This window comes from Urocampus carinirostris, chromosome 9 (assembly GCF_059441175.1).
Source record: "Urocampus carinirostris isolate Australia breed hairy pipefish chromosome 9, RoL_Ucar_1.0, whole genome shotgun sequence".
NCBI lineage: Eukaryota > Metazoa > Chordata > Actinopteri > Syngnathiformes > Syngnathidae > Urocampus > Urocampus carinirostris.
Genome location: NC_142357.1, coordinates 11,104,096 through 11,126,067, shown reverse-complemented (window position 1 = coordinate 11,126,067; position 21,972 = coordinate 11,104,096). Strand labels below are relative to the sequence as shown.

Below are 21,972 nucleotides of genomic sequence, written 5' to 3'. Positions count from 1 at the left end.
ACAGGATCGATAGCAGACAGGACCGGATCGATACTGGACAGGACGGGACAGGTGGGATCGATACCGGATACTGGAGCAAGATGCAGGACAAGACGAGCCAGACGGGATTGATACCGGATACTGGAGCAAGATACCGGACAGGATGAAACAGACGGGATCGATACCGGAGCAAGATACAGGACAGGACGTGACAGACGGGATCGATACCAGATATTTTAGCAAGATACCGGACAGGACGAGACAGGGGGGATCGATACCGGATACTGGATACTTGAGCAAGATACCGGACAGGACGAGACAGGTGGGATCGATACTGGAGACTGGAGCAAGATACCGGACAGGACGAGGCAGGTGGGATCGATACCGGATACTGGAGACTGGAGCAAGATACAGGACAGGATGAGACAGGCGAGATCGATATGTAAAATAGAGGCAAAGGTGTAAATAAGCAAATAAATGATGGCCTAATTCCATCTGAACTTGACTTGTAGGGTGTTTCCCTCAAGAATTTGTGCAATTCAAGTGGCTCGACTGAGGAAGAGGGTTCGGGCCATTATTTATATTAACACCTGATTTTCTCTATTTCAGAATGTGCCTGAAAATGAATACTCTCCTCTTCAAAGTTATATCATCGCAGTGATGACTATTCCCTTGAAGGCACCGGGGCCCTTATTCTCTCTTGTTCACAATTAAACACCTGACCTGGGCTCTTTTAAGCTATTCCAATTCCTACGTTCAGACTTATGACACAGCAAAGCTTCAATAATAGAGGTACATTGCAGTGTAACATTGGGTTTAGGAAATCTATTTGCGTGAAATTGCAAAAGAACTAAAATGATTGTAAACAAAAGTAAATTTCGATACTAAAAACTGCCATTTTATGCCTCCAGCGTAAACCTATGTATGTTATGCTGAGACAAGGTTTGATTGCATGTTTACATGCTGTGTCATAAATATTTACTCTCACAAATGTATAATGGACACTGTACAGACAATGAAAAAATACAATTTAAAAAGTTGTAAGCGAAATAATAAATAAAAACAAGACATAAAATTATAAAAACATAGGAAATGGAGAAGCTATGTGTTGTAGGCAGTCCTGAACAGGTGTGTTTTTAGACGGGACTTAAAAGTGGAGAGAGGTGTGCAGTTTTGGAGGTCCGGAGGTAGATTGTTCCAAAGCTTGGAAGCAGCGCGACTGAAGGCTCTGGCTCCCATGGTGCTCAGGTGGGCAGAGGGCACTGACAGTCGGAGGGAGGACGAGGATCTGAGGGAGCGAGTGGGGACGTGCACCTGGAGAAGGTCGGACAGGTAAGGAGGAGCCAGGTTGTGAATGGCCATATATGTATATATATATATATATATATATATATATATATGTTTGTAGCTGATGCGATGCTGAACAGGAAGCCATTGTAGCTGTTGGAGAACTGGGGTGATGTGCTGCTGGGAAGATGTTTTTGTGATGATGCGATTATACTTACTTATTATACTTACATTATACATATTATTCTTATTTAAAGTAAATGTAGCCTGGGCAGCATGGTGGCTGAGTGCTTAGCGCGTCTGCGGCACAGTTCTGAGGTCATTGGATCAAATCCAGCTACCAGCCTTCATTCTGCAGAGGTTGCATGTTCTACCCCTGCTTGCATGGGTTTCCTCCAGGCACTCCGGTTTCCTCCCAGATTCCAAAAACATGCATGCCAGGTTAATTGGCCGGTCCAAATCATCCTGACTTGACCACTTGTCTGACTTGAGACTGTGAATGAGCAAATAAGTGAGATATCTGTCTTTGTGAGCCCTGCGACTTGCTGGCAACCAGTTGAGGATGTCCCCTGCCCACTGCACGAGGATGGCTGGGATGGGCTCCAGCACCCCCGCAACCCTACTTAGGATAAGCAGTGCGGATAATGGATGGATAGATGGATAAATGTAGCCCATTTTTGTTAAAATAGAAACCAAAGTCCAATGGTGCCAGAGTAATACTGGATTTTTTCATTTAATTTTTGCGCTATGGGAATTTTTTATACAAAATAAATGTATCTTTGTGCCCATTAAAAATGTAATATGACTGACAAATCCAGAATAAAAAATGCTTTATTTATTTGATCATATTGGAATACATATTTGTTGGATTTTTTGTAGCTGCAATTGGGTTCACTAGAGTCTATGCGCCGTTAGAAAAATTAGATCACCATTCGATCAGTCCGACCCATTTAAAGTAATTTTCTTTGATGTTTTTGGCCGCGCTTGACATGGACACTGTTGGTTCAGGGGTACTTGACTGAGAAAATATTTCACCGGGGTTCATTAATAAAAAATATTGAAATCCTCTAATTTAATAAACCAATCCTGAAGAAGGACTTCCATGCAGTGTTGGGAGTAATGCGCTAAAAAAGAAACACATTCTCTGTAACGAGCACTGTAACTGTTGTTACAACATGGTGCATTACTTTGCTGCCTTTTGAAAGCAGATCGCTTCTCTTAGGTTATCATGTAATTTTTCCTCATGTAGATATTTTTCCTGCTGTATACACTGACATCTGAGCTACATTCAGAAATATAAAATAACATATTGAAATCCGAGGGTGAGTTTGTATGCGCATACGTAGTTGGTTTTGTGTCACCAGTAGCGAATAGTAGGCAGCGCTTGGGTAGGGGTGTGGCTTAAACAAAGATACCATGGTGCAAAAGTGAGCACAGAATTGATTGCTAAAGAGTGCAGAATTTTGGTACTTTAATTTGTAAAATTATTTTGCGACGCCTGGAGAAAAAGAAAACGTCTTGGACATTACCAAGAAATCGAGGATGAGTCATTCCAGTGGTTTGAACACAAAATGGATATGGGATGTCTCAACTGTTAGTCTGCAAGTTCTCTATCACATTTGCAAAGGTGGACGCAAATGCGTGGAAGCCGTAATGGAGTCAAGTGTGCTAAACAAAGGATGGTATTGGGGCGGCAATAGCTCAGGAGGTAGAGCGCTCGTCTTGGGATCAAGGGATCCCAGTTCGGATCCCGGCTCGTCCGTGTTACATGTCGAAGAGTCCTTGGGTAAGACACTGAACCCCTAATAAGCAGGTTAGCGCCTTACATGGCTGCAAGGCCGCTATTGGGAAATGTGGAGCACATTGTAAAGCCCTTTGGGAAGTCATTGACTTGAAAAGCGCTATATAAATGCAAATCATTATTTAATAACAAAAAACGGGAAAAAAAACAACAAAAACAAACATGTCCTGAATCAACAAGAACAGTGTCCAAAGTAGAAACAAAAAAACAAACCTGACATGATAACAGAAGACCAGGTGGAAGTGGCACGAAAATAGCAATGACCCAACCACCAAAAGGCCCAGCAAGAAGCTGAGGGATTCCCTCGGTTGCTTCACATCCTGGCGGTGGGAATGCTCCGATCCTGGTGATGAGATGGTTAATTCTGGCCCTGTTATGGCAGGGACTGACAAGGACCTTCAGCCGTCCCCAATTCCGGATCCCGGAATTTGGGTCCACCCTCCACAAACGTGACACTCTCAATATTGCTCGAGCCAAGAAATAGGAAGGCTTCACCGATTCCATGTACACGTTTTCTTTTATTTATATCATTATGCGGATATCTTTAATCAGTTCTAGGGGGTCGGTTTCAATGTGAGAATATACTGTGATTTGTAACTAGTTAGTTACTTTCAGAGTAACGTACTACTTTTGTGCATCAGTAATCTCGAGGTAACATAGTTACTTTTTTAATGAAGTGACTAGTAACTGTAACTAATTACTTTTTTTTTCACTAATGTGCCCAACACTACTTGAAAGGCTTAGCTCAAGATAAAATGTTACATATTTGTTCAGATGTTATAATGTATTTTGCACCAGGGGCGATTTTAGGTCCAGAGCTTTGGGGGTGCTGAGCACCCAAAGTGTCTGGCTGATTTTCTTTTTACTTAAAGTTGTTTCATTCAACACTGTTCGGAGTGTGAACATCACATTACCCCTCAAACTGGTCCTCTGGAAAGCACTGACAACCATAGCCAAATAAATTAGGAGGGGGTTTTGTGTATTTTTATATACTTACTGAAGGTAAGAGAGTATCACCTTACATGGTGATTTTTTTCAGAAAAGAACTGTAAATGTCAATGATAGTGCTGGGGGTGACCACACTCATAGCTTACACATACATAACAAATACTGATTATTGTTGCTTTTGATTCAATGCAGCTAAAATGAGGAGTAACATCTGTTGATGATAACAAACCCATTGTATGAGTGGTAAAACAGTTGTTCAACATAACCACTGTATAACATACCCCGACCGTAATACACCGGAGCCTCAACTAAACAGTGAAAAAGAAGCTGGGAAGGGAGCAAGCGCGGTGCTAGGAATCAAATGGACTGAACCATCTCAAGGCATTTGCCCTGTTCAATTTTTTTTATATATATACTTTAAAGAAATCCAGCGTTTTTCATCATTTTAACCCTATACTGTCCTTTATTGGGGAAAACAGAGTTTTTATTTTTGGGGGGTGCTTGGTTTGAATTTGTGGGTGCTCAACGGGCTGGTTACGCCCATGATTTAGACTGTGTCTTGTTCACGGGGGGTAACCCTTCCTGTGGACATAAAAAGAATGAAATAGATCGAGTCTGTGGTTCTATTCACCTGTAGGGCTTCCATCCGGCGCTAGGACCCAGGGTGCGCGATTCTCATCTCCAGCTGCTGCAGACCCAAAGCTCGGGCAATGAGCGAAGATCGCGAGGACAAGCAACAACAACAACAAAAAACATTTTACGTAGAACCCCCACCTCTTTAAGATCTTACCAGAAAAGCAACCCCGACGGGATCACCGGCTCGGAATCCCCTTCTGCACCCTCTCGTTAAGGCTCCCCCGGCGGACGGCGGCTCGCTTGTTGCTCCGTGTGCACACGCAGGCTTTGCGGCTGCACACAGCTCCGAGCACTAAGGTAAAGAAGACGGCGCGATAGCTTGCAATTACTAATAACAAAGGCGTTACGGGCAGTATAGAGGGGGTGCTCCACGAGGAGAGCGAGTCCAAACTCTGCCAAACTTTGACCTGAATATATTTTCATTGTCGTTTTTTTAATCTTCTCCTGGCGACGTCTCGCTGCTATCCCGCGGCATTGTGTGGCGAGTTGAGATGACACAACCTGCGCGAGTGTGGTTGCGAGGTACGAGGTTGCGTGAAGGGGGCGCGGGGGTTACCCGAAACTACACGAGAAGTGATGCATTCAGTTGCCGAGCTTTTTTTGACATGTGGGCGAGCGATGCTTTTGTATAACTGATGATAAAGGAACCGGATCCAATATACCCCACCCTCCCCGCTCACCCAAAGTCCCTCTCTCCCCCGGCGTTTTAATGACTTTAACCAAAATGGATACCCGGTTGCCCTCCCCAGGTGAACTTAGACGGGACATCCTCGATCAGTGAAGCCATGGCGGCCGAAAATAGTCTCCCAAGAGGGGAGGTGGGGTACTTTGAAGGCTCCTGTCTCGTCTAGGGTTGGGCGATACTTGGTATTATTGTATCGATCTAATCCAAGTAAATACAAGGTGGCTATCGATCGATACTGATACATGTCATAATTTTGAATGTTGATCATTGATTAAATGACCTCCCCCTGTGTTTGTTATTGATTGCAATAAACAACATAACAATTTTAGGCACTCTATAGGTCTTATATTTTACCAAATAACCAAAATGCAAACTTGGACAGTATCATAAACAAGTGTTAATATTTGTACGACAACTGTTTCAGGATAAAAGTCAAGAGAGTTAAACCGATAAAAGCAGTAACTTAACAAAAACGTAAATATAAGATCTTAAAAATGACAACTATACCATCCACTGTACGACATTAAGAAAATAAAGTCAGAAAGTGTAAATAATGTAAACCAGTGGTGGGAAAACCCTAGGACGCGGACCGGTACCGGGCCATGGGGTAGTTTTGTACCGGGCTGCACAGAAAGAGAACTAAGTTCCATTATTTTTTTACCAATTGAGGTTTTACAGACACCGCTATGTTTCAGACAGAACTTGAACCGGGGCTTTAAGCTAGTAAGCTTGAATTAAAATCAGTGTGGTAGCACGGGTGGGCACGGTTGCCTGCTGGGCAGTGCAATTGTCTTATTGGAAACAAAGATTCCCACCCGCCGAAGATACAGAAAAGGATCAATCAAATAAAACTTTTGTGCTTGAAGCCAATCAGCATGGAGAATGATCAATTACGTCATGCTAGAAAGTAAAACTTGGCAAAGGAGTTTGAGGATGCTTGGCAAACGGCTCGATGTGACTAGGCGTTAAACGTTACAAGAGTGACCAGAGTGTGTTACAGTTCAGAGGTCCCAGGCTCAATTGCAGCTCCAGGCCTCCTTGTGTGTAGTTTGCGTATTCTCCCCATGCCCTTGGGCATTCTTGTTTCCTCCCACATTACAAAACATGGCTGGGATGGGCCCATCACCCCCCTACGCTCGTCAGGGTAAGCGTTCCGAAAATTAATGAATGTGATTTTGGTGCCATGTTATAAGAACATCTAAATATTCCACTGGTCATTATTATTATTAATGTTGTTATTATTATAAATGTTAGAATTCTTATTAATATAGTTGTCTTTGTAAAAGTACAAATCAGTTTAACGCCACCCTTGGGCTGGGCTGTGAAAATATTGACGGGCAATGAACCGATTCATGGTACAGAAAATGTTGCTGACCACTGCTATAAACACTTCAAAGTTAAACCTTTTAACAGAAAGAAATATATAACACCACTACTACAAAAACCGTTTCAGAAGATAAGTGAAAAGGGTAAACCCAAAACAATATTCAGCAATGTACAGAAAATGCTGCTCTTTTGCCATCATTACAATGGATTAACAGGTTTTTGTTCAGGTAACAGTAACATATTATCATTGTTTTGGTTGCAGATTTTTGCTTTCTGTCATTTTGTGTATTTATGTAAATTAATGGCGTTGCCACAGTAGCAGATAACTTCCCCACACAAACTACACTGACATTGTCCTTTTCTCGTGTAAAAGAAAGTTCACACTGCGCTGAGCTTCCTTTTTGTCTCTGTCATTTTGTGTTTCTGCTTGGGGTTGGCAAATTGACCTGGTGGTCTCTGTCGCCCTCTCTTCTGCCTTGCAGACAATATGCAGCTAGACAGCCTGTTGGCAAGGTAGGGGAAGGGACAAAAGTGTGCCTGTCAGTCATAAACCCATGTGTTTTATATCTGTTTAGCAGTGGCGGGCCATGGATTTTACACCGAGGTCTTCAACTCTAGTCTGAATTAGTGATTTGTTGTTTGCGAACAAACCACCTCGATGAGCCAGCTCTAGGAAGTGAAATTTCCTATATTATTTTAGAGGACTAGGGTGGGGGGTGTTAAGGCCTAGCTGCACACCCAGTTATCTGGATCTGGCGGCGCCAAGCTTGGCCTACCCCACCATACTGAATTTGGTCCTGGTAGGGTTTGGACTCAGGCTTACAGTCTTACCTCTAGGCTGAAAGTGGCGGACATAACCTTTTCCCACTTGCGAAAGGCTTGCTCGCTTCGGAGTTGTCCAACCTTCGCTACTAAATCACTCAACAGAATTTTTTCCGTGAGCGAATTGCTCTCTTTAAGTTTATAGGCTGTCGGCGAAATTGATTTTTTGGATACCACCCCCCTAGCCAATCTGCGTTAGCTAGCTGGCGTTCAGATGCCAACTATGAATGTGATTGGCTATTATAACAGCTTTCTCGAAGACTGATATTACGGGAAGGCCTTAGGGTAGATTTCTAAGCATAGCAACAACTAATGACTGAAATGTGATTTGTTAAATCATGAAAATTGAAAGCACACACCTGGATGCACCATAACTAGGGAGTGCAATGAAAAGAAGCTGTCAGAACATTTTCAATTATTTAATAACTATTGATGGACAAAAACTCATCAACAACACATGAGTTAGATATGTTTAGGCCTGCAGGGAAGGCCTTGCAGATCCTCACAACCCACCAATGCTATTTAGGGTTCATGTGTATGCTTTTGGGAGGATGGAAACAGAGCAATTATTTTTATTTATATCGGGAAAATTTGCCCGTTTCATGAGCAATTCATGGAATGAATTACTCTCGTAAGAAGCGGTGGCATTGTACTTGCTGAGTGTCGATAATATCGATATTTGGATCGATCCGCCCACCCTCTAGTCTTGTCCCCAAGACACACGTTGGTTCCTAACGATAAACTAAATTAACGCCAAATTCCTCTTTTTTGTGTCCATTCCCGACGTCAGCACACGACATGGGGCGCTCTCAATCTGGGAGAAGGCTTCCGCTTGCCCCGGTCGTTTCGCAGCGGAGCTCTCGGTCCGTGATGCGTTTGTGTGAGTGCGTGTGTGTGTCACAACTGTGGCACTCCCGACGATTCCACCGTGCTTCGTTTTGAAGCCCCCTCTCCTGATAGTCTCTCTTTTATTTTGTTTACAAACGTCCCTTCCTGTTTTTGTTTCCAATCATAAAAGCGGAGGTTGCCATGCTGACGTCGGGCACTGTGTCAGCGATGTGGCCGCCTGTGCGCAGCCATTACTGGGCGAATGACGAAGGGCATGTCGGAGAGGCTCCCACATGCCGATGATCCACAAACACAAGCCAAATAGTTTCGGCCCGGACCGCCGACTCGAGCGGGGCGAATCCAAAATCGCTAACTGCACCAACTAGGATGCAAAAACAAAAAACGAGTTTGCGAACGTTTATCAGCCCCCTCGTGTGAGTGTTGTAGCAGAAGTGAGGAGGAAAGTAGGAAATGCCTTGAAGAAGCTGATCCAGGCCTTTGGTGTAATAAGACAAGTGGCCTAATTACAGCGAAGGCTGCTTAACCACCGACACAAAATGTGATTATGGAAGGAGATGAGGAGAGATTTGCAAATGATTGATTCTGAAAAAACCTACAACTTTTCACACCAGTTGTAATTTTCACCAGAACATGATGTAAAGTTATGGACATCTACACAGGCACGAGAACATGATGTAAAGTTATGGACATCTACACACTAAGCCTGCAACTAACGACTTCAGTAATAGTCGACCCGTCACCAACCGTTGAAAGATAGTGGAATAATCAGATGATTATTATTTTTTCTTAAATTTAGCATGAATTCGATTTAATTATGTGGCATTTCATAATATAAACAAAATAAATGGTAATAAGGGGCGGCACGGCGGGCGAGTGGTTAGCGCGTCTGCAGCAGTTCTGGGTTCATGGGATCGAATCCCCCTGTGCGGAGTTTGTATGTTCTCCCCGTGCCTGCGTGGGTTTCCTGCAGGCACTCCGGTTTCCTCCCACATTCAAAAAACATGCATGTCAGGTTAATTGGCCGGTCAAAATTGTCCCTAGGTGTGAATGAGCAAGTGAGTTGTATGTCTCTGTGTGCCCTGCAACTGGGCTGGCAACCAGTTCTGGGTGTCTCCTGCCCACTGCCCGAAGATAGCTGGGATGGGCTCCAGCATCCTCCAGAACTCATTCTGGATTCAAACGGAAATTAAATAAAAATGCACTGAAAACAATTAGGGCAGCATGGCGGCGCAGTGGTTAGTGCATGTGTGGCACAGTTCTGAGGTCATGGGATCAAATCCTCCTGTGCGGAGTTTGCATGATCTCGCCATGGTTGAGTGGGTTTCCTCCGGGCACTCCGGTTTCCTCCCACATTCTAAAAACATGCATGTCAGGTTAATTGGCCGGTCCAAATTGTCCTTAGGTCTGAATGAGCGAGTGAGTTGTATGTCTCTGTGTGCCCTGCAACTGGGCTGGCAACTACTTCTGGGTGTCCCCTGCCCTTTGCCTGAAGATGGCTGGGATGGACTCCAGCACCCTCCAGAACTTACTCCGGATTTGAACGGAAATTAAATGAAAATGCACTGAAACCAATTAGATAGTGACATGATTCCATTAAAAAATCTTCAGTCCATTTTAAGTGACAGGCGAAAAAATAATGAATTAATATAAAGTAAACATATTACATTCGTGTAAACCCAGAAGATAAAAACTAGCCGCATTAGAACAGTAAATAAAACGACTATGATGTTTATTTTCTGAAGTAAATTCAGGGGTCAACCGCAAAGTCCGCAACAAAGGACTTAAATTTGGTGTCACTATCACCCTCTGCCATTAGGCAAGAAAATTGCGTGCCTCACTCTCAATCTGCAGAAGCTCAGCATACATTACATAACTATTGTATTAATAATATTCATAATATAATGAGAAAATTCATCCATTTTTAAATGGAATATCTAAAAATTGTGATGTTAAATGAGAACGAAGTTTAACACTGAATCAATGAAACCATTTAAAACATTCTTAATCCATACTATACTTCCATGATGAAAGGTGAGGCACAACTTGCTAAAACTATCACTGTTTCCATTGTTTGAGGCTGAGGTGTGTGTCAAATCACAATCCTTGGTCTCCCTATCAATCTCTGCCTAGCGAATTTCCTGCTTCACTATGCATCTGAAGACTCTGAGCACAGTAATATATTTCATACTAGTTGTCCGTTTTTAATCCGGCCCGCCAAACGAAAATATTAAAAACGTAATGTTGATGTTTATTAAATGAGGAAAAACGCATTACTAATGAAGTTGTGCTGATTTGGTGCCACTTCTTAACAATTTTTCATTCTCCTCATGCAAATGTTTTTTTAGTTTTTCCTTGCCATTATGAAGGTTTTAGATCAGGGGGTGGTGTAATAGTAGTTTGGACAGACTTTTGAGACTTCTTGTGAACAAGGGCTATACAATAAAACTTGACTATTTATAATATCCTTAGTACAATGTGAAAATTCATCGATTTTTAAAAATAAATTAAAATTGTGTTGTTAAATAAAAAACATTTTTAACGCAGATTAATTATAACAATTCATCCATCCATCCATCCATTGTCTTCCGCTTATCCGAGGTCGGGTCGCGGGGGCAGCAGCGTTAAAAGGGAAGCCCAGACGTCCCTATCCCCAGCCACTTCTTCCAGCTCATCCGACGGGACCCCGAGGCGTTCCCAAGCCAGCCGAGAGACATAGTCTCTCCAACGTGTCCTGGGCCGCCCCCGGGGCCTCCTGCCGGTGGGACATGCCCGGAACACCTCCCGAGGGAGGCGTCCAGGAGGCATCCTTATTAGGTGCCCGAGCCACACCAACTGGCTCCTCTCAACGCGGAGGAGCAGTGGCTCTACTCCGAGTCCCTCCCGGATGACTGAGCTTCTCACCCTATCTCTAAGGGAGAACCCAGCCACCCTGCGGAGGAAACTCATTTCGGCCGCTTGTATCCGGGATCGAGTTCTTTCGGTCATGACCCAAAGTTCATGACCATAGGTGAGGGTAGGAACGTAGATCGACTGGTAGATCGAGAGCTTTGCCTTTCGGCTCAGCTCCCTCTTCACCATGACAGACCGGTACAGGGTCCGAATGACGGCAGACGCTGCACCGACCCGTCTGTCGATCTCCCGTTCCATCCTACCCTCACTCGTGAACAAGACCCCAAGATACTTGAACTCCTCCACTTGGGGCAAGACCTCCTCCCCGACACGGAGGGAGCATACCACCCTTTTCCGACTGAGAACCATGGCCTCGGACTTGGAGGTGCTGATCCCCATCCCGGCCGCTTCACACTCGGTTGCGAATCGCTCCAGCGAGAGCTGAAGATCACGGGCTGAGGAAGCCAACAGCACCACGTCATCTGCAAAAAGCAGTGACGCAATGCTGAGGCCCCCAAACCGGACTCCATGCTGCGCCTAGAAATTCTGTCCATAAAAGTTATGAACAGAATCGGTGACAAAGGGCAGCCCTGGCGGAGCCCAACCCTCACCGGGAACGAATCCGACTTATTGCCGGCAATGCGGAACAGACTCTGGCACCGGGCATACAGGGACCGCACAGCCCGGATAAGACTGTGCGGTACCCCATACTCCCGAAGCACCCCCCACAGGGCCTCCCGAGGAACACGGTCGAATGCCTTCTCCAAGTCCACAAAACACATGTAGACCGGACAGGCAAACTCCCATGCACCCTCAAAGACCCTGAAGAGTGTATAGAGCTGGTCCAGTGTTCCACGGCCAGGACGAAAACCACACTGTTCCTCCTGAATCCGAGATTCGACTTCCTGGCGGACCCTCCTCTCCAGTACCCCTGAATAGATCTTACCAGGGAGGCTGAGAAGTGTGATTCCCCTGTAGTTGGAACACACTCTCCGGTTCCCCTTCTTAAAGACGGGAACCACCACCCCAGTCTGCCAGTCCAGAGGCACTGTCCCCGATGTCCACGCGATGTTGCAGAGGCGCGTCAACCATGACATGCCCACAACATCCAGAGCCTTAATGAAGTCTGGGCGGATCTCATCGACCCCCGGGGCCCTGCCACCGAGGAGTTTTTTGACAACCTCGGTGACTTCAACCCCAGTGATACAAGAGCCCAACCCAGAGTCCTCAGGCTCTGCTTCCCCAGAGGAAGACGTGCCAGTGGAATTGAGGAGGTCTTCGAAGTACTCCGCCCACCGATTCACAACGTCCCGGGTCGAGGTCAGCAGCGCCCCATCGGCACTATACACAGTGTCGATGGCACACCGCTTCCTCCCCCTAAGACGTCGGATGGTGGACCAGAATTTCCTCGAGGCCGTTCGGAAGTCGGCTTCCATGGCCTCGCCAAACTCCTCCCATGCCCGAGTTTTTGCCTCGGCAACCGCCTAAGCCGCATTCCGCTTGGCCAGCCGATACCTGCCAGCTGCTTCCAGAGTCCCACAGGCCAGGAAGGCCCGATAAGACTCCTTCTTCAGCTTGACGGCATCCCTCACCGCCGGTGACCACCAACGGGTCTGAGGGTTGCCACCGCGGCAGGCACCGACTACCTTGCGGCCACAGCTCCGATCAGCCGCCTCGACAATGGAGGAGCGGAACATGGTCCACTCGGACTCAATGTCCCCCGCCTCCCTCGGGACATGGGCGAAGTTCTGCCGGAGGTGTGAATTGAAACTTCTTCTGACAGGAGATTCTGCCAGCCGTTCCCAACAGACCTTCACAACACGCTTGGGTCTGCCGGGTCGGGCCGGCATCTTCCCCCACCATCAAAGCCAACTCACCACCAGGTGGTGATCAGTTGACAGCTCCGCCCCTCTCTTCACCCGAGTGTCCAGAACATGCGGCCGCAGGTCCGACGAAACGATGACAAAGTCGATCATCGAACTACGGCCTAGGGTGTCCTGGTGCCAAGTGCACATATGGACACCCTTATGTCTGAAAATGGTGTTCATTATGGACAGACCATGACGAGCACAGAAGTCCAATAACGAAACACCACTCGGGTTCAGGTCAGGGGGGCCGTTCTTCCCAATCACGCCCTTCCAGGTCTAACTGTCATTGCCCACTTGAGCGTTGAAGTCTCCCAGCAGTATAACAATTCAATATATTTTTAATTTTATATTTACATGATGACAGGTGAGACTGTACCTTGCGTTTAGGTAAGGCTTTGTGATTTATTATGGGATCTCTGAAGGAACAGGAAAATGAAAACTATGTCAGAAATGACTCTCCTATGATGTCTTTGGATTGTCATGGCTACAATAGTAAAGGTGTGATGGCTCGCAATTCTGTAGTTGAATCTTGGCTTTGGCCTCCGGTTCTGGATTTTGTATGTTCTCCCTCGGGTTGTGTGGATTTTAATTGTATTTATGCCATCAAAAACTTTTTGAAAACATGTTGAAAAGATACCAACATTCGTTCCCAGACATATTTATACTGTTGTAAGTGAAAGTTGGGGAAAAAAACAAATCTAAACCATTCCCTTTTGGACTAGATTCGGACCACTTTAGACAAGGTACACGTAATAACGACTTTTTCAATATGTAATTTGATCGACATTGGATATGTTAAGCACATCAAAAATGTAGATGTCTATTTTGGTATTAAATCCTTATTAATGGTTAGAGACAAATTTAGCCCAAAATCCAACACCCAAAAGACATCTGCTACTTGGTGGAATTTGTCCTGTTTGCACATTTTAGTGTTGTACTTAAACTATGCCCTCATTTTGAAAACTTACCTTACATTTTAGGAAAAACAGTAATTTATAGAGCTGCTTTACAATAAAATCAGTTTGTGAACTTTGATTTATTAACGACATTTGTATTTGTTTGGTTGAGCATGTATGGTGACCTGACACAGTACTTTTATTGCTCCAGTACCACCATTTAAGATTGGTCAGTGATTGATATTCAATACAAGAAAAGAGAGCATCTGTTTAAAAAATATTCAATGCCCCTTGACTGACAATATAAAAGAGATACAAAGAGAAAAAATATATTATGGTAGTTGTTAGCAGTTGTGTCTATTTCACTAGCTAGTAGTTTGCATCGATTTCATGTGGATTGTATTGCTTGTGATTTTTTTTACAGGACAAATTAAACACCCTCAAATTTCATTCCAAAAAAAAAAAAAATACTGTAGTTGTATGATCTCAATTGCACATCCTGTGAATCTAAACAAGAAATTCTGATTGAAATTGTGTTTGTGGAATCCAAATGAATTTGCAAAATCCACCTGTTATTATCCATCAGAGGATCGTATTACTACAGACTGAAAATTAAATCAATGTTAGGTAAGGGCCTATCGCTGAGTTTGGTCTTGCAACCTTTGCACCCGGTGTTGTGATTGGTCGTTACCTGATTCCTAAGCTACTCGATAGCAAGTGACAAAGTGCTTGTAATAAATCCCTAGATGGATGAAAATGTGTCAATTTTGCTGAAACATATTTTTTAACATTACTGGAGCTGCAGTGAAAATTTTACCATATCATTTGTAGGTTGGCGTCCTATTTATCCTCTGAAAGGAATAGTCAATGCCCTTTCTTTTTCAGGTCAGTTAAATCAGATGTGAAACTATTGGAACATAAAAACAACCTACAAAAATTGCATTCCATCTCCTGTTTTAAGTATCCAGCAAACTCAAACTTTGACACATCGTAACACCTCATAAACACAATCAATTTAGCAACATCTGTGGTATCAATAGAGTTATACACTAGTGTGAACCACCAAAATATCAGCATCTTCACAATTAAGAATTATAAACATTAAGCAATAAATTACACGGTTATTTTTGCCAGACTTCTCTTTTTAGCATCAAAATCAGTTCGCAATGTACAAAGAAATGTGTGAGAATAAATAAATTTACATTCAATCAATAATCCTATTGGAAACAAAATATTGCCAGTATTCTGATTATGTAATGCTGTATAAATACGCACAATAATTCGATAAATGTTTTAGTCCGACTGCGAGTTTTCCAATTGCAATGGTAGGGTTAGTTCTTTCATTTTCATAACCCATGCGTGTATACACATTCGGGAAATCGGATTGCTTGTGCGCATGTGCAGTTTCCCCCAACTGGGATACTTTAATGCCCTAAAGCACTGTAGGACTTTTCAGAAAGCACCGTAGGGCTTGTAGTACAGAGACAAACGATACACGCTAACTGACTCATTCGCTAAAAAAGCCTTGTGTGTATTGGTTGATTTCTCTGGGGCAAAATACTACTGGTTTATTCATCTACATATAGTGGATGTCACAGTTGTATCCTTCCATGTACAGTGTAAGTCACCATCCACTGTGTTTGGCACATGAGATGATCTTTATTCATACACCAGGAATAGTTGTGTATTTGTTTTCAATGTATGTTACTATTGCACTTATATTTGTTTAGTTAATGATGGGACATTGCTACTACTTTTTTCTTTAAAGTGATTATAGCCCACTTTTGTTAAAATGTTTATAGGGTGCCTGAATAATACCGGCTTTTTTCATTTAGTGTTCATGTAGTGGGGATTTTTTTGTCACTTAAATTTGTCTTTTGTGTGTGTTTAAAATTAAACATTTTAACATGACAGAACCTCGAACCTTCCTGTGTGGAGTTTGCATGTTCTCCCCGTGCTTGCGTGGGTTTCCTTCGGTACTCCGGTTTCCTCCCACATTCCAAAAACATGCATGTCAGGTTAATCGGTCGGTCCAAATTGTCCCTAGGTCTGAATGAGCGAGCGAGTTGTCTGTCTCTGTGTGCCCTGCGACTGGCTGGCAACCAGTTCAGGGTGTCCTCTGCCCACTGCCTGAAGATAGCTGGGATGGGCTCCAGCACCCCTGTGACCCTACTGAGGATAAGTGGTGCAGACAAAATATGGATGGATGGATGGATGACAGGACCATAAGAAAATACTGCTTTTTATCTGGTTATATTGGAATGTTTTTGTTAGCTTTTCAGTAGGTTCAATTAAGTTCATCATACTTTGTGCATCATTTAAATGATTTTCATCATTGATCTGTCCGGCTGTTAGGTTGCAGTTTATATTTTCTTTGTTTGACTTGTGTAAGTCTTAAGTTTTTGGCTAGTGTGCAAATTTTGTAAGCATGGTACTTAGTTGAATTTGGTAAATGAAATGAATGAAATCATCCTTTTATTTAATGTCAAAAGTTAAAGCAACATATATTGTATCTATTAATATCGATAACACAGTCCGTGAAGACCCCCCCTCCAATCGCTCTCAAACATGCATACTGGGTTGTTCCTTTGTCTGTAGGCATGTAAAAGATTAATTTGGATTGCTCCAGAATTCCAATATTTTGCCTGAACTTTAACATAGTCAGTGATTTTTATTGTCATTTTGAGGCTTCTGCTCAGATGATAGAAAAAATATTTGGCTGAAGAACATATACAAGTTTCCAAAACACTTAAAAAATGTGTGTGCTAGATAAATGCAAAAAGTAAAGATCAAGTCTGTGAACAACTTTTAAAAATGACGGACAACAACCGACATTGATATAACATGTCCATGCATCTTTCAGGCTCACGTTTGCATATTGGTAGACGTTCAAGAATAAAAAGTGTAAATGTAGTGCAACCCTTCATTTACTCAAAATGAGTTAAGCACTTGTGTTTGTGTTTAAATGGTCTTTTATAGATCAGGGCTTTTTGGAATTTGGGGAGCAGAATAATCATATTAAATAATTATATTTCGAAAGCCTTTCAGGTTATGAAAGGGTTCTGCACACAGAATAAAAACAGAGATATTAATAAAAAGCAAAAATAAATTCGGATTCAGAGAAACAACCAAATAAATATGTAGGTTGTATTAATACCAGGTGCATTGAATAATTTCTGACAACACCTTTCTGATTTCAACACAGAACTGGACAAGTTGATCAGGGTCAGATAACTATTTAATATATCTCATCTCATCTCATTAGCTGCACCGTTTATCTTCAGTAGGGTCGCGGGGGTGCTGGAGCCCATCGATTTTATTTTTCTATGAAGACAAGTGAGGCACAGCCTCACCTGTTCCCCCTGGCTGTTCATCACTGCTATAAATGGAGATGTATCACTAAATTGTAAACACTAAACCACACCTCTTTTAGCTAAGGCGTTGTTATTTAATTCGGGATCTCAGAAAGAACACAAACATGCTAGTACTTATGTCGAAAATAACAGTTGTTCGATGTATTTGGATTGTAACGGCTGTTGCTATAGTTAAGTACTGACTAGTGAATATGTTCAAGAAAGCTTGTGCATGTGTTTTTTTAACTAATACATTGTTACACTACCCTAAACTGGTTACTAGTCAATCATATAGATTTATAAAACATTTATGGGTAAATTTTCTTCTATAAAACATACTTTGGGAGGCGGTTTAAATGCAAGAGGCAAACTCCTCAGCGGAAGGCCAGATTCAGACCCACAACCAAACTAACGTGCGCGTTGTATTCGAAGAAAATGGATTGAACTATTTCTGGTAATTATTATTTTTCTTTATTCATATTTCTTATGTCAACATTTATCAGAAATATGACCAAGTAGTACTACTTGGTCATAAAAAAACATCACCAAAACTTATAATGCAATTTGATATATGTTTCTGATAATAATTAGGATTTGAATTGCTATTTTGAAATAATTTTGTTGCGAAACAGTTCGATTTGGCTGAATTTTGATTTGTGTGACAACCTGTCACACACCCACACGCAATTTCTGTTTCCAACAAATTACAGGAAAAGTTGAACGGAGTCAGCTGTGAATATGCATAATTAACTGTCACAGGTGAACCCACTTTAATTCCTGTAGATTTACAGCAGTGACATCATCATACCGTCATTTGCATGTCATTAGATTGGAACATCTATACGAAAACGTGCTTGAGCTATCTTTCTTCCTTTCCGTACACTTGCTTCCTCATCTTCACTAACGAACCCAAACCCTTTCGGTACTTGGTTTTCTCATCTGACTCGTTACTTGTTGCTCACCGTCCAAATAAATTGATTTTAAGTATCAGTTTAAAACTTGGTGACCTTCTCCAACGAGTGCATTTTTTCCCTCGGTTAGTTCGCAACACCAACACCGCCGCCGTTAACGCTGTGGTCGCGGTCCCCCCCTCGTGCCTCCTGAAGCGGCTGTGTCGCCGCGCTGCATGCCGGTACGTGTAGTCCTCATTCCTCCCCACCTCTCTATCGGTGTACCCTGGGCGTGGATGTTCAAGCACTACATTTCCCACAGGCGTCCTCCCCCTCTCGCTCGCTTTCTCGCTCCCACCAGACTGGAGATACGGAACGGACAGTCTTGACGACCCCCCTACTCCCCTCCCCTCTCCCTAACCACCCCCCCTCCACGGACTTTGAGAACCAAAAGCCGTCGAGGTTAGTGGAGGAGCCGCGGAACAGCCAACCGGAGGCCGGAGAGGCGGCTGCGGAACGGAGTCGTCCGCCGTGCGACGTTTAAGCGCCATCCGGGTGAGCCGCTCGTGTCATTGGGCATCTTTAATGTGGCGACTCGGAAGGGAAGAGAGCGAAAATAAGGTGGAAGGGGGTGGGTTTTGTGTGCGTGTGGTGGGGGCGGCATTGGTAGTAGCAGGCAGCTTCGCGGGGTCCGCGTACGGAAGCCTCGCAAGTGGCGAGAGAGGACGGGACACCCGCCTCTTGCTCCCGACGCTTGGTGCTAGGTCGCCTAAGGATAAATAACAAGCCCGGCTCTGCGTGCGAACCGGTAAAGAACGAGTCTCGGCGAGGTCCTTCGCTTGAGTTGTCGGGCTCCCTCTTCAATTCGCCTCCTTCCTCCGTGACAGCGGTGACCGCTCCGTAACACAAGCTTGCGCATTAACTTGTGTGGCGCCCACCAACCCCCCGTGTCTGACTTTATCCCTTATTCCCCCCTCTCGGCTTTGATATTGATTCTGTGCAGACTGGCGTTTGGTGTTATTGAATAGTTTGTTGCTTTCGTTAATGTGGCATCTCAATGAGCTGTTTTGGAAGGAAGTGGAGGGGGAAGGGGGGGTGGACGTACCCTTCCTTTGCAAGCGCCATCCCCGTGTCGTTACCGGCCTCGTCATCAGACTTGTGACTGATGTTCGCAGCGTTAGGAGGTTCCGACTGCACTTGCCCTACGTGCTGCACAGTGAACGGCGAAAGTAGATTGCGAAGCTGCGCGCTGCATTCGCACTTAACCGTACTGTTCGGTGTGAGCATGCATGCGTTGGCCCACATAGAAAGCGATGGACAAGTAAGCCACGAATGCACCAGTGAGCTGGGATTTTGTTTTGTATGTTTTCTATTTTTCCATGAGATCTACTATTCACGGATCCCTTAACCGCCCGTGTCATCGGGGCACCACTGAGGACGCAACTCTAGAAAGCTTTCTCCACTGTTTACGGTTACTGGCCTGAGTTTGGGTCGTGGCAATGTTGGCACGAGTCAACTTCTTGGTGGCGTTGGCCCGGTTCGTAACCTGTTTTTCAATACTTCTGCTCTTTTGGACTGTTCTCTGGAGAATAATCTTTGACAGTTCTGATGATCTTGTAACGTGACCAGAATTGAGAGGGTTACTTTAACAGTGTAATCCGGTACAGTTATCTGTTGAAAAATGGAATCAGTAACGTAATGTTAATACTAATATGTTGCAGTAATGCAATTTGATTACTTTTGATTCCTTTTGGATTTTTCCAATACCAAATATGCTAATATTAGACAAAGTAAACCTAATATTTATCAAATCTCTTTTGAAATGAATGAACAATGTAACCTTTAAAAAGAATTGGAGAAAACCAAGGTCAGGCAGTTGCTTGTAGAGTTGCAAAATAGTGCTCAAATTTTAACCACCATGTATAGTTTATTTAGCAAAATCAAACATTCTCTTTCAGATGGGAGAAAAATTATACCCTGTTTTAGTTCACTTTTAAAATTCAATAAGAACCAAATGTATTTTTGCACCCACTAAGTGTTTACCTTTCTGCCACAGGCAAAAAAGTCACACACAAAAGTTCAATTAAGTGGCTCGCACAAAAAAAATGTTAAAAAAAAAACCTTTAATCACCAAAATAAAATCCCAACTCGCTATCTTACTGCTAGCATATACTTTGTCCTTATTTGAGATATTACGATTTTTTTATCAATGGGTTGGAATAAAGTGACATAATTTCCGCCGTTCTGCATCAACAATGGGAGTGCAGCTCACACTTGTTTACAACACAGAAAGAGCTCTATATGTGAATATACCTTCAAATAAAATGGTAATCCCGCAAAGTAATCTTTATTTTTATTAAATATACTTGTAATTTCCTTATGTCTTTTTTTTCTGTAACTCTAACAAATACATTTTTCTAACCTAATTACGCATCACCGTTACATGTATTCCGTTACGCCGTAAGCCTGGTCGTGATCATACAACTGCAGCTTTTGTCTGTGCATTGTTGGCAACAGTTTTTTGTAGAGTCTAATGTGCCATCTGATGGTATTGTAAACTGTTGGTTTGTCTAATGGGGTAAGTTTCCTGTAGCATCACATATCCACTGCTTGGATTTACCTTTTCAGCTTTGCTGTGAGATTCCATATTTCGCAAGCGTAGAGGTAGATGGAAGTAATCAGCGCTTGCATGAGTCTGGTTTTTGATTTCACTGCTATGATCTTGTCCTTCCAGATGGGTTCAAGTCTGGCAAGTGTGGCTGTGGTTGAGCTAATCTGGCCGTGATTTCTGGTTATGACCCCTCTTCTGATATGACAGGTCTAAGATTGTTACAATTGGTGACAGGTTCAAGCTCTTGTTGGTTTATGGTGATGTTTGTGGTGATACATTGATGTTCACTGTACTGTATTTATCTTCCATTTCTCAGATAAAGATTTTCTGTCTAGTGTCTATTCTAGTTTACAGTAAAACAGCTCTATGAAATCATCTGTGCTTGCTGATCACTTTCTTGTTCAGTTTTTCTTGGTGTCTTCTATACCTTATTTTGTGACGTTTCTTTTACTAAGACATGTGTGATATCAAGCTAAATTTTACAACAGAATACTAAAGAATTGTTTCTTTAGAAATGTCAGGTTTTCCCTCCTCATTAGCATAGCTCAAGTAAACATACTCAGTGAAGTGTATGTATTTTGTTTGCAGATGTGTACTTCATAATACTGTTCATGTATAGCGTTTCTAAACACACTCATCGCAACATTACAGTGAGGAATAGTCGCGCATTACAAAATAATTATAACCGACTTTTTTTTATCTGAGACCTGTCATTAACAAAGGTACTGGTGGTGAACACATACAAACCTATATGTAATTTATTTTTATTTTTATAATAGTTCTGTTCTATCATACTCCTGACCGTTATCCATTCATTCATTGTCCAACCGCTTTGCTTCACAAGAGTCGTGGGGGTCTGGAGCCCACTCCAGCTTGCTTCAGCAGTGTGCAAAGCACACCCAGAACTGGTTGCCAGCAAATCACAAGGTTTAAAATGTACTATTTGTCTAAATAAAAACTTCATCTGCGCACCTGGCTATTCGTCCCAGTACAGTAAATTGAAATCCTTCTTGTGACGTGCTTGTCTAGAATTTGCAATTCTGCTTGACATTCTCACAATTTGCACAAATCTGTTAGCATTACATGACAGACTTCAAAGAATCTTGAGGTCTTATGTCTGTCAGAATTTTAC

At 43.2% G+C, this 21,972-nt stretch overlaps 1 protein-coding gene across 5 annotated transcripts in view; it reads left to right on the top strand.

Annotated features, from left to right (window-relative positions):
* Window positions 1-4,711: 4,711 nt before the first annotated feature.
* The window catches only part of bcorl1 (BCL6 corepressor like 1), a 45,776-nt gene continuing 28,515 nt past the window's right edge, over window positions 4,712-21,972 (top strand). For 2 of the 5 annotated variants that reach the window (XM_088344518.1, XM_088344514.1), the window contains exon 1: window positions 18,613-18,784. The gene's annotated coding sequence lies outside the window, so the exon portion shown is untranslated. Of the gene's footprint in view, window positions 4,949-18,612; window positions 18,785-18,977; window positions 19,038-19,624; window positions 19,767-21,972 lie in introns of those variants that run through there. The other 3 variants (XM_088344515.1, XM_088344516.1, XM_088344517.1) reach the window with 3 other exon arrangements.